Below are 11,441 nucleotides of genomic sequence, written 5' to 3' on the forward strand. Positions count from 1 at the left end.
CACCTGGATTCCCTCTTTACAGTCATACACCAAGTAGGGTGGTTCCCATCCACATCCCAGAAATTCCTGGCCCTCTCCCATGCCAAAGTCCATCCAGTGCTCAGGGACAGAGATGGGGTAATCCGGATTTAGCTCCTCTAGGCACCAGCCCGGGGAGCCCCAGCAGATGTCTCCTGTCCATTGCTCCCACAGCTGATCCCCCATGCCACTTTGACCCCATGGACTTTTGTTGCAGGGAGTTTGCTGCACTGCCTTGGTCCCAGTTAGGAGATCTTTACTTCTTTCTCAGAAAATTAAACTTGGCTTTTTTTTTTTTTTTTTCTTCCAGGTTTTGATTTATTTCTTCAGTATCTGCTTTTCCTGGGTGGTCTCTCTCTTCATTTCTGCTGGAAAAAGGAAAAAAAAAAAAAAGAAAGAAAAGCAAGTTTCTGTTGGGTTTAGGTTTTCTTTTTGTATGTGCCATCCACAGAAATGACTGTAAGATTATGCTTCTCATGAAAATCAGCATTTTATTTCATTTTATTATTATTTTCTTTCCATAGAGGCTTTTTTTTCTTTTCAGTGTGGGGAGGAATGGGAATTTTCAACAATACACTTAGTGGTCTGTTTTTAACCCATGTGGTTTTGCAGTTTTTTAACCCATCGGGTGTCTCCCAGTTTTGGATGATGCTACGAGGCACATTTCTGCTCCTTGTACAGTCCCTTTCAAAGGGGTGCTTGCTGGGGCAAGCCTGTCTGGTTTAATCCTTTCATTCAACCCAGGGTCTAAGGGGGCAGTTTGTCACCACCACCTCCTGCTTCTGTCTCTACCCATGGGACAGTACTTCAGCAAATCCAAACCATACTTGATGTCTATATGGCCGCCCTGACTTGTGTTGCCAGAGCACTTCCCTCACTGTCCCCCACCCAGCTGTTTGGTAACATTAGTGCTGGAAATCTCCAGCTATGCTATAACTGTGTTTAGGGGCTATCAAATCCTTTGTTTCCCTTGGAATAAAAATGGTACAGGAGGAGACAGACCCTATTTTCCAGGGAGGAAAATCCCCATCAGCTTCACCATTCAATCACGAATCATGACGTTTGCATTGGCAATGTGCCTGTTGGTGTACAAGGCTTCTGAGACACACAGACCATTTCTCCTTGAGCAGAAGGATTCATATTCATTCATCTCGAGCAACAAATGCTCCTTCACTCCCTAACCTGGCAGACTGGTTGGCTTCTCTGCAGTCACATCTCCTTCCTCTGTCTGTGGGCATTACGATAAGTGTGCCTGGCAGCAGTGAAATCCCATTTTCTTCTTCTTTTTTTTTTTTTTTTTTCTTTAATGGCTCATAACTCACCTATAATGGAAACCCCACTATTTGTTCACATGACTATTAAACCCATCACTTTACATGGCAGCTGTTGAAGCAGGTTTTGATTTACCCCAGCCTGGCCTTAGAAAGAAAAGGAAAACTGAGAACACCATTGCTGAGGACCTCCTTGGCGGCCCCATCAAACCAGCCTGACATTTAAGCTGCACGCAGGGAATTAGTTACCCTACAATGATGATGTTGGGGCTTATTCCTGTGATCTCTTCAGCAGATAGCAACAGAGAGCCAGGTAGTTGGAGCAGCCAGGTATTGAAGCTCTCAGGACCAGGAGATGGCACCTTCTTTCCTTTGCCACTTCTCTGTCATGTGGTGCCTTGGGGGGTCTCTGGGCAGCACGTGGAGCAAGCCTGAGTTTGAGAGGTGCTCTTGAGAGGCTGAAGGAGGCTCCTCAGTCATGCGACTGCCTAAAACACGCCTGTGTGCTCACACCCGAAGTCTGGAGAGAAGCTGTCACTGCCTGGCAGCGGCTCCTTTTGGCACCCAGCAGGGGTGAATCGACTGCTGCTGCTGCTGAGGATTTTCGCCATTTATTTTTGCTGACTTGTAGCAATTCGCACCTTGTTCCCAGAGTCCTGGGTCTGCTCCCTTTTTTTCTGCCTTGTGGGAAGTAATTAATCTGCTTTGAAGGTTTTCTGCTCAAACGGGGACAGCAGGACCCCTTGCTGTAGAGTGGCAAAAGGAGACAGATCATTTCTCCAAGTCTTCTTTTTGTGGAAGAAAGTGCTGGCCTGGGCATCTGGTGGAGGTGTCTTGAGATCAGGAGTTAAATAAATTGTCTGGTGTCAGTGCCCTCAGCTTGTTTTACATGATAAGGACAAAACTCCCTATGGCTTTGGCTGTAATAAGAAAAAAAAAGAAAAAAAAAGAAACAAGAGCCTCTGGAGGGTGGAAATATGAACTTGGTTAGTACTTAATTAAGTTGCCTATTAACAGTTGTGTAGCGGCTTGGAAGAATTTTAATGTACCAATTAAAGCAAGGAGCTATCTCCTCAGCTTTCCACCACCTCTGGGGACGCTGTCAAGAATGGGAAGCTTCGCAGATCAAGTGCTGTTTATTTTGCTTCTCCTAGCTTGTTAAAAAGTGTTCTAAATTTGGGATGTGGCGGATGCCCATGGACACAGTTGCTTCTGCAAGGCAGTGAAGCGTCAGCTGTCTGATAAGGATTAGCATAGGAAAAAAACAGGAACATAATGCTGCCTGACCCCATAAAAAAAGTTGTTTCTTATGGTTTCTCTGCATTGCTCTGTAAGGAGGAAGGGCTTTGGGGCAGCTCCTTTATGAGCCCACCTGGCTCTGTTGTAAACAGCAGGCATGGGGGGGCTCCCTCCTCAGCTTGTGCCTTGTGCAAAGTGACTCAAGAACATCACTGTTAGGTGTCTTCTAAGTTACAGCCAAAAGCTATTTGAGGCCATTTTAGACCTATTTGTTCATTTACTCAAATTGCTCTTTCTCCTTGGCTGGGCTTCCAAATAAGCTGCTGGAGAGCAGCTGTACCTCGATCGCTGCCCACAAGCTCCGTCTTGTCCTTCCTTCAGGAGGAACTTGTGAGATGAGCCATCAGCAAAACCACGCTTAGAGGTGGGCTTTAACCATCATGTTGCACTGGCTGTCCGGGAGAAGAAGTTGTTTAACCCCAGGGTTGTCACACCACGTTATGTTTTTGATCACAAGTAATCTATCTTGAATTCAAGCAAGCCAGGTTCATCCCCAGTGCCCTAGAAAGAAAAGACTGAGCAGAAAGGGTAGGTGAATCCTCACGGGCTGGTGGGAGCAGGGCTCAGGGAGACCAGGAGCCATTGGCCTCCGCTTGCCCAAACATCAGACGGGCTGGTCCCCTCCACTGTGTTTGCTGGAGGCAGGCTACAAGGGAAGGGCTCAGGGGCTAGGCCAGGAGGAGGGGAAAGGCAGGTGGGGTGGCCTTGGCCCTCAGTGAGGGTGGTGGGGCCTCTGTGAGGACAAGTCCCTGGCACGTCAGCTGGGGAGGTGACAGCTTTCCAGCCACAGCCCTTTTCAGTAGGCTTGGCTGGGGGACAGGAGGCTGCCGGAGGGGTCTGAGAACAGGGACTTAAATCCTCCCCCTGGGGCTGACACAGGGAGGTGGTGGCTGAGCAAACCCCCACTGAGCCCTCCAAAGCTGAAGATCTGATGTAAATGGTCAAACACCTGCAAAACATTAGGCAAAGGGGGAGCACGTTTAGGCTCAGATCATTGAAATTTGGTGCACCTGGCTGGGGCTGGGCTGGCTGCAGCTCCCACGGGGCTCCCTTGGGGCAGTGCTCCTCAGCACCCAGCACACTGCCATCGCTAAAAAGTTCAAAACCATCCTCAAAAACAGTGTTGGCTGCAAATGATCGTTTCTCTGCTTCCCAAGGCTGACCAAGCCAAATGCGGCCTGCTGTTAAATGCGCTTTGCCTCAACCCCGTGCTTCCTCAGCAGGGGTGCTGCCACGCCGCTACTGCTGCCAGCAAAGAAGTCAGGTCTAGAAGTCACGGAGCCTCACAGAGATGCTTTAACGTAAATAAGTGTGGTGGAATGTTCTTTTATTTGGGTATTTTAGCCCCCTAACATTTGGAGTGTTGTCTCATGAAGGCCCTTTCCAGTTTTATTGGGATAACCTAGAAATTAGTCAGAACTTCACACCAGGCCGTTTGGGTCAGCAAGGTGTAAAACATGGAACGAGAGGTGATAGCAGGGTACAGAAACTAGGTCAGAATACTGTAAAGATAGAGGTCTAAATTCCTCTACGAAGCCAGTGGCAGATGAGGAGGGGGCCCTGTGTCTCCCAGGGCTTGATCTGGGGGTGAATGTTAGTGCTGGTAACGCTGCTGGTGATTCTGACCCCAAACATGTGCAGAGCACACAGAGCCAGCAGAGAGCAGCCTAAGTCATATGAAAGAATAGAGATTTTTTTTTTCTCTCTCTCTCTGTTAAATTAATACATTGCTTATTTTTGTACTGGCCCGGGGTTGGTGAATGCTGCAGGGGAGTTTTGTTGCCTCGCACCTGCAATGCACTGTCTGCAGAGCCCCACTTCCACTCTCAGATTAGTTTGAAGAAAAAAAAAAATCCAATCGCATCCTTCGTCATTTGTCAGGTACCTGCCAGTGGCTTGCTCCGGCTCTGGCATCACAGGAATCTTTGCCTGCGGAGGCAGAAGGCGGGTGTGCTCCCGTGTGGGCACTCAGCTACGCGCCCTTTCTTGCAGCATTGCTGGGGCAGTGTATGGGGGTAGCACGAAGCCTGCCCCTGCCTCTGCAACTCACAGAGCTGCCCTGGTCTGCTCCTGCTTAAAAATCAGGCTGGGATATGGTCCCTGCTGGGGCAGCATGTTGTAAACCACTCCCAAAATGAACATTAGCCAGCTGGAGAGGGTCAACCGGGGCCTTCAGTATCCCCTCTGCCACCCCAGCATCGTGTCAAGCAGCCCTGGCCAGGCGTCCCAGCTCGCTGCGCCCAGTCCCTCTCTCTCGGCTCTGTGCATCCTCTCTCCCATGCAGATGCTGCTGTGTGTGTGACAGGGGACTCAGCGAGAGTCCTCCGTGTCCATTTGCATTTGGATCACGTCTTCTGATAAACACCGCTGTGTTCCTCTTGAGGTTTGAATAGAAAATGAGCTGGGGGATTTCAGGCGAAGGTAGCGTTAGTTTGGAGCTCCAAAGACTTCTAGGAGGGGCTTTAAGGAGCTTGGAGCAGTTGTGAGAATATCTCCGCTCAAATCCAAACAGGCAGCTTGGTAAGTGCAAAGTTAAGGAAAGTGTCTTCTCCCCCTTGTATGCTATTAATATTTAGGGCTGGCCCTCAATTATTCATTTCTTCAGGGTGTGCTTGTATCATCTCAGTGCTACAGGATTAGCCTGTGTACCATCTCTGGGCACTCAGAAAAGACCTTTCCATAAGACTTGTGAAACTTCATATCTGAGAGGCCTTTTGCAAGCAAAATATATGCTGTGCCATTAGTCAAAAAAAGCAAGTATTTCCCATCCCCACCCACAGCTCCTTTAAGACCACACATTGCTGAGCATTAGCAGATGTACAGGATCCAGCCGTGGCTGGAGGATGGATAATCCAGCATGGCTTGATTAGACGTTGGGACCATTATGTGCTTCTTATGCAAGAAATTGGAGATGCTTAATGATGTTTTCCAGGTGGATGTTCAAAAGAGGGGAAGGTCTTGAGGGCTTCCCACAAGGCAGAGCTCACCTCTGCTGTGGTTGTGGGTGCTGGCTGCTTAAAGAGATTCAAAAAATAGCTGAAGGGCAAATCCAGGAAAAAAAAAATTCCCTCCAGACTGTTAAACTGCAGATTGCTGAAGGCTAGAAGAGGAGTCTGGCAAAATATCACTATTTCTGTCCTGCTTTTGTAACCCAGGAGTCCTTTGGGTGCTGCAGGTGGGGAGAAGTCCCCAGAAGGACCTTAGGGGTGCAGGGCTGTGCTGCATGCTGTGGGAGCCTGAGCACATTGTCTCCTCCCGTTACAGCAGCAGGGCACAGCTGGAAGGCAGCTGGATCCTGCAAAAACATCTGGGGGGCGATTTTGTCATTGAACAGCTGTGCTCGGAGGTGTGCTGGAGAGATCCGCCTCTGAGCACCTTTTAGACCAGCGTCTATGCCAGGATGGATCATCAGAAGCTCACTGTTAGGTAATTAGCTAATTATAAGGCTTATTAAGTACATGACTCAATTGCCTAACACGGAGGCTGGGACACATATGCATATAGGAAATTTGACATGGATGCTTGCTCCAATGACCCACAGCCAGATCCCAGACCCGAGACCAGCTCCGTGCACTTCCATTGCCCTTGGCACAGCCTGCTCCTTTGCTTGAGCTGTGGACAAATCGAAGCAAGCGGTGATTAAATAGTCCGAATTATTGACATCCGCACTATAAATATCTGACTCGTTAATAGCCTGTCTTCCTGCTGGGTCACAAAGCCTGGCAGTCATTTTGCTAAAATAAGGATCATCAAATTGCGTGTTTCGACGCACAGCTTGGTCAGGGTGGGGTCTGGGAAGAATCCTTGTCATTTGCCAAAATATTCCTTCAGTTTAATTAAGTAAAGTCAACCCTGGAATTAGCATTCCCTTTCTCCTTCAGGAGCCTGAGCTCCCGTGAGAGGCATGCGAGCACAGCGCTGCCGCGATCGCTGCAATTTCAGAGTTGGTCAAAACAAGGGAAAAACAGGGAATATTATTTTTTCTGCTTTTTGAAAATATTTTGTAGTGTAATTCTTCTCTGGGATGAGATGATAAAGCCAGGAAAAGTTTTGCTAACAAAAAGCCTGGAAAAATTATTGGGCTGAAAAAATGACATCCATCAAACATTTCATTTTCAGAAGATGTGTAAATACTGACAACTCTAATTAAACATAGCCAATTGGATTAATTTCTTAAGAAAAACAATTTGCAAACTTTCCATTTAGAAATGGTTGAATAAGGCATTCTGACAATTTTTGAAAGGGCATTAGAATATTTTTGGGCATAAACCTGATGAAACCTGGCTGAAACCCTAAACCAAAACTGACGTCAAACATTTTGCTAAAAAATTCCTGATGCTGTGATTGTGCAGCTTCTGAGAAACATGAGCAGCAGAGAAGACGCACGAGGTGTGTGTTCTTCTGGTCCCTGGTGTCTGATTTGAGGTCGGTGGAGAGAAATGGTAGCCCCAGCACTGGGCAGGAAGCAGAAGGCCGGACTGCCCTTGTTTTGGGATAGCCACTTCCTGTGAAGCCCAGGCTGAAACATAACCTCTCCTGCAAAATGCTCCCCTGAAAGTCGTGTTGGTTGTGCTAAAGGGAGCAGCCTGACAGAGAGATACCCCCCTCCCTCGCCCCTCCTCGCAGGGTCTTTCCGCCAAAAGCTGCAAACCCACTTCATGTTAAAGCCTCAGCGTAGCTATAAGGCAGCTTTGCAGGACTCAGTTTTTAATGGCTAAATATCAACAGGGACAATGTTTTGTGTGCTGCCTCTTGCTCCCAGAGCACTGGTCATCTTCTCTTAAAAGGTTTGGGTTCGGTGAGTGACCACACACGCTGGGGCCCTGAGCTGAGGGTCGGCAACAGGGCTTGTGCCTGGCAGCCGATGTGACTGGGAGCTGACGCTGCTTTAACTGTCAGCTCTCAGTAAAAATAAACCTTGAACCCTACCAGGCCAAGCTGTAAAATCACATGGGTTTCATTTTAGTCACTGTCAGCACAACGCACTCTGCTTCTGGCTCGGGGAGGGCTGCACAGTGCCGGCCAGCTCACTGACCATGGTGTGGACAGAGTGACGGAGACCAGGCCAAGCCAACGCTCCAGCAGGGGATGTGGCACTGTCAGAGTGGGGCTGTCCCCAGGGAACGGCTTTGTGCAGGAGCACCCCTGCTCTCATCAACCTGGCCTGCTGTTTCCTGCCTCTACTGTCCTCTTTCTTTGTAGGCTGAAGTATCTGGGCACAGTTAGACCTACAGCAGGAGAAGAAGATGGGTTCCCAGATTAAGGTGGAAGAATTGTAAAAATCCAGAAAAGATCCAGATGCTGAATCAAGAGAAGACACTCGATGGCATCAGAAAAGCACCAGCACCACAACCAACCTGATAATGACCCTGCAGTACAGCAGGTTCCCATTACCTTTAAAGAGCAAAGCAAGTGAGCTTTATGCTGCTGTGGTCAAGCATTTAAAAGTAATAACCATGTAATTTTTAATACAAGCCATCCCATCATTAGTAACAGTCTACTTAGCATCAGAAGTTGTACTGCAGATGCCTGATTTTACTGGTTTTGAAACGTCAGCAAATTTTGTTTTAATCTGTAGCTGTAGAGCTAGAAATAGTCACTGTAAGGATGATATTGTTTTGCATTCAGTGCATTTATTGACGTGAGAAAATCAGCAAGCATTAATTTAAGTGATTAATTCAGGCAGGAACATGCAAATGCGAAGGCTGGATGGAAGCACACAGACCACGTGTTGCAAAACTGTAGTCTGGTTCCTTGGCTTCTGACAAGCAGGAGGAAGAAAGAACAAGTGGGGAAAATCCTTGTATTCACTACCTTGCAGCAAGCCTTTTGTGTGTGCAGAGAGTGAGCACCGTTTGCACTGAAAGTGCTGGTACTGATGAAGGGTCCAGGATGGGTTTGGGGCTGGGACTCAGCTACCTGGTGGCAGAAAGCTGGCCAGGAAGGAGACTGGTGGTGGTGGGCAGGGATTTGGACATGAAGTCCTAACAAAACGGGTCAGCGTCACCTGGAGACTTCGTGTGCAAGGGAATCTCCCTCTATGAGTGAGACAGCATGACCCATCCCTGCTCTGTACATTGTGTATTGAATAAAACTCTCAGCTCTCCATGATATTTTCACACCACTTGACAACGTGAAAAGTGCTTTTAAAAGAGAGAAAACAGCCCAGGGAGAACAGCCTTTCCAGAGAGCCCTCCTCATCTGCCCGAGAATGGTCAAAGGACCTACACAAGCTCTGCCCTGGTGAATGGGGCAGGGATTGTATTGGAGCCTAGCACAAATTGTTCTTCAGTTAGCATGGTCCCCCGGGCTCAGGGTGACTTTTGGGAAGAGGACAGCCATCATGCTCTCCATCTCAGTGGGGCGCTCCTCACAGCCCTGCAGTAGAGAAGCCACTGTAGTGATTTGTTCTCCCCTTTTAAGAACCAAACACTGCATACGTCCCAGCTGGCAAAGACAAACTAGATCATTAAGACAATTGAAACTGTGTGGGTACAGAGAAACAAATGAAAAAATGACTCTGAGATGCATTCACATTTTGCACATTTAATGGGATAAACCCCCAAGCCTACAATATTAAATCAGAATGTCAAAGAGAGAGCTTATGTTAATTTAATTAAAGACAGCATCCTGGTGCACATGGATAAGGAGCAGAATTAATATTGTGCACCACCCACTAATTTTGCCTGCCATGAGTTGTGCATAGCCTGGGATGTTCTGATGTGCTCACAGCTCTATTTGTTTTTCTGGACAGGGTGAGTGTCCCCTGGCCACTCTGCCAAAAACCGGGCAGGGCTGAGTTTTATGCTTCTCAGTCCCAAAGCTGTCAAACTGTGCATGAACGTCACCTGCGGCACAAACCTGGGCACTAATTCATCTGTCTGTGCTGGACAGGTGAGAGTCTTTGTCTGCCTTCACTTCCAGTGGGGGAAGAGAAAGAAATTCCTCAAAGATGCCTGGAAGTAAGTGGTATGAACACCCCTCTACCCTTTCCACATCTCTAGTCCTATAGCAGAAATGATCACCTCACCTCCTTATGTGCTAGGCCCTGGCAAAAAATAGCTGATTCTTCAGGAAATTGCCTCTAGGCCTAACTTGAACTCAGCCAAGCTAATGGGAGCCTTCTGGTGGCTCTGAAAGGGTATGGATCAAATGGCTTGCTTGTCTCAGAGTAGGGTGCAGAAAAGAGCTCGTGGCTTTGTACAACACATTGTGTTGTGCAGAACCTGAAAAGCATGTTAAGGTCTCTGAAAGTTTCCTGGCAGCACCAAAAGCTGTGAGAGGGTGTCCCTGCGAAGAAACCTGCTTGTACACAGATGTCTGCATTCTGCAGCAGACTGAGACACCTGGTCAGAAGGCCAGCTATGCCCATTAGCTATTAACACACAAAAAATAGTTATAATGGAACAAAAGTATCCACGCACACAGGAGGTGGCAAGACTGAGCTCCTGGAGGTTATCCAGGTGTCAGTAGGAAAGAAGGGTCATTGGCAGCATCCAGGATTTCCAGATAGAACCTTTCTAGAGTGTGCCAGTGCTAAAACACAAGCAGGTCCGTTCATGCAGTCTGTGTAAGAGATGCTTCAACAACGTTTTGCAGAGCCACCATCCCCCCTTGGGTTATAAAGCACCACCGTGGTGCTGCCTCCTAACCCCGGCAGGAAGCTGGCACACTGCCCTCTGGACGGGTGGGACTGCAACCATCTGATTTCTGCCAGCTGGAGGACTAAGAGGTGGACTTCTGCTCTTCCACTAAAGATGAGCTTCTCAGATGATGAACACCTAGTCATTAGAGCTGGAAAAACTGAGACCCCAAGCCAGGCATGAGACCTGCAACAGTTAGGACTTGGGTTTGCACTTACTTTTGCTTCCCACTAAAAGGAATGAATGAAGTAAGTTATTAGCTTACTCGCCTCAGGAGTTGTAATGTCAGAGCCCAGTGGAGTTGGAAGGACTGCTCTCACCCCTTGAAATTTCTTGCTGGTATCATGGATTCTTTTATCATCTCACTTTAAAGTGAAAGCACTCTACATTTTTCTCTATGACTGTATTGCAGAACATAACTTGGGAATGATCTGAATAGGAAGGTCTGACAGATTGCTTTTTGTAAGGGCTCTTTAGGGAAAAAAGCAGACATGACCCTTTGCTAGATTACACCTGTGTTAAAGTAATGCATAGCCACTGCTGTTGACAGCATCACACCTGGCTAAACGAGCGTGAATGGAGGACTGGGACCTGCATTATATTATTTTTCATTTAGCAGCGCTGCTAGGGTCTCCCCTGAGTCCAGGGGAGCCTAGAAAAAACCTCCCCAGATCTGTCCTCCTTTCCCTAGGTTTGGGAGGTCATTAGAGATGGTGAATCAGCCACATCTTCAATCCAGCAGTTTGGGGCACTTGAAATGTACACAGTGGCTGGATTTCAATTTCTCAAGGACATTTCATTATTTCCATCCACAGAGTGGGAGCAAGCTGTAGGTGATTTGTGAGAAAGGAATTTGAATTCATTGTTGGGTGCTAGCTGCTGAACTGCAGTCATCAGAAAACAGCTTTTGGTCCGTCCTCTGTCCACAGCTCTGAGATGATCCATCCTTTCCCTGTTCTGCATCTTCTCCCTATAACTGTGTGGGAGCCGGGTTAGTGGCTCTATCCCTGCTCTCCGTGCCCAGGAAAGGATTCTTGGTTCATTTCCTGGAGCCTGGGAAGAAATAACATTTCTTGTTCATAAAAGCTCTGGCTCTGCTGACGCAAGACCATATACCAGCCTTAAAAACCGGAGTGCAGCCAGTGCCTCGCTTGGCCTTTGGGCCATGCCCCGCTGATCCCTGCCCCAAGGAGCAGGAGAGGGCCTAGGC

This window comes from Anser cygnoides, chromosome 7 (assembly GCF_040182565.1).
Source record: "Anser cygnoides isolate HZ-2024a breed goose chromosome 7, Taihu_goose_T2T_genome, whole genome shotgun sequence".
NCBI classification, from domain to species: Eukaryota; Metazoa; Chordata; class Aves; order Anseriformes; family Anatidae; genus Anser; species Anser cygnoides.